Source organism: Lagenorhynchus albirostris, chromosome 5 (assembly GCF_949774975.1).
Source record: "Lagenorhynchus albirostris chromosome 5, mLagAlb1.1, whole genome shotgun sequence".
Lineage (NCBI taxonomy): Eukaryota > Metazoa > Chordata > Mammalia > Artiodactyla > Delphinidae > Lagenorhynchus > Lagenorhynchus albirostris.
In genome coordinates, this window is record NC_083099.1 from 79,337,619 (window position 1) to 79,339,790 (window position 2,172).

The 2,172-nt window shown below is 46.8% G+C and overlaps 1 pseudogene; it reads left to right on the plus strand.

The window, feature by feature from the left end:
- Positions 1-552: 552 nt before the first annotated feature.
- On the plus strand, positions 553-1,654 carry LOC132520584 (archaemetzincin-2-like; annotated as a pseudogene).
- The last annotated feature ends 518 nt before the right edge of the window (positions 1,655-2,172 follow it).

Here is a 2,172-nt window from a genome sequence, read left to right on the forward strand (position 1 = left end):
AAACCACAATGAGGTATCACCCGCACACCGGTCAGAAAGGCCATCATCAAAAAATCTACAGGCATTAAATGCTGGAGAGGGTTTAGTGAAAAGGGAACCCTCCTGCACTGTTGGTGGGAATTTAAATTTTAATTTAAATTAAATCGGTACAGCCACTATGGAGAACAGTATGGAGGTTCCTTAACTAAAAATAGAACTACCATACGACCGAGCAATCCCACTACTGGGCATATACCCTGAGAAAACCATAATTCAAAAAGAGACATGCAGCGCGAAGGGGCGGGGCACGGTGTCGGGCACAGGGCACGGCGCAGGGCGGGTGACGTCGACGCCCGGCGGGAAGACGGTGATGGCGTGAGGGTGACGGGGGTGAAGGCACCCGCACCACGCGCTCCTGCCCGGACGCAGACATGCCGGTTCTGGTGAGGCAGAAACTTGAGAGGAGCCGTCCTCTCCCTGAAGCCTCTGACCGGGTCAGCTGTCTGACCCGTTCAAAGGGAAGGATGAAATCTCTTCACAGGCACGCGATGTGAATGGAAGAGGCCTGTCACTATGTGAACAGTACAGCACTCTGAACACAGACTAAAGACAGCTCTCATCTCAAAGAACCCAGCGCTTGTGTCACAGTATGAGAAGTTAGATGCTGGGGAAAAGCGTCTGATGGACGAAGCCTTCCGGCCAAACAGTGATCTCTTTGGACCCATTACTTTGCATTCGCAGTCAGACTGGATAACCTCCCATTCTGAGGCTCCCCAAGACTTTGAAGAGTTTTTCAATGATCTTTACAGAAAGACACCTTCTCCACAGAAGCACAATATTTATATACAGTGCATTGGATTGCTAGGAAACACCAGAAGTATCAGTGAAGAATATGTGAAATGGCTCAAGGGCTACTGTGAAGCATTTTTCTATGGCTTGACGGTAAAACTCCTAGAACCAGTTCCTGTCTCTGCAACGAGATGTTCCTTTAGAATCAATGATAACACGCAGAACCTACAGATTCATGCAGGGCAGATCCTGAAGTTCTTAAAAAAGAAGAAACCTGAAGATGCTTTTTGTGTTGTGGGAATAATGATCAATCTTTACCCAAGAGACTCCTGGAATTTTGTCTTTGGACAGGCCTCTTTGACAGATGGTGTGGAGATATTCAGCTTTGCCAGGTGCGGCAGTGATTTTTACAGCTCACACTACAAAGGCAAACTGAAGAAGCTGCAGAAGAAATCTTCAAGTGACTACTCAGTGTTTGATAATTATTACGTTCCTGAAGTGACTAGTGTTTTGCTGCTTTGGTCCTGTAAGACTTTAACCCATGAGATTGGACATATCTATGGACTTCGGCACTGCCAGTGGCTCGCATGCCTGACGCAAGGCTCCAACCACCTGGAAGAAGCTGACCAGCGTCCCCTCGACCTTTGTCCCATCTGTTTACACAGAGTGCTATCGGCTTCCACCTTAAAGACAGATACAAAGGGACACGGGTTCCAGCCCTGGCCCGGGAAGATCCCACATGCCGCGGAACAACTAAGCCCGTGTGCCACAACTACTGAGCCTGCACTCTAGAGCCCGTGAGCCACAACTACTGAGCCCATGAGCCACAACTACTGAAGCCCGCGCGCCTAGAGCCCGTGCTCCACAACAAGAGAAGCCACCGCAATGAGAAACCCATCCACAATGAAGAGTAACCCCTGCTTGCAGCAACTGGAGAAAGCCCACGGGCAGCAATGAAGACCCAACGCAGCCAAAAATAAATTAAATAAATAAATAAATAAATAATAAATTTACTTTAAAAAAAGACATGCACCATAATATTCATTGCAGCACTATTTACAATAGCCAGACATGGAGGCAACCTAAGTGTCCATCAACAGATGAATGGATAAAGAAGATGTGGCACATATATACAATGGAATATTACTCGGCCATAAAAGGAAATGAAATTGAGTTATTTGCAGTGAGGTGGATGGACCTAGAGTCTCTCGTACAGAGTGAAGTAAGTCAGAAAGAGAAAAACAAATACCATATGCTAATACATATAAAAAAACTGGTTCTGAAGAACCTATGGGCAGGACAGGAATAAAGACACAGATGTAGAGAATAGGCTTGAGGACACGGGAAGGGAGAAGGGTCAGCTGGGACAAAGTGAGAGAGTAGCACTGACATATATACACTACC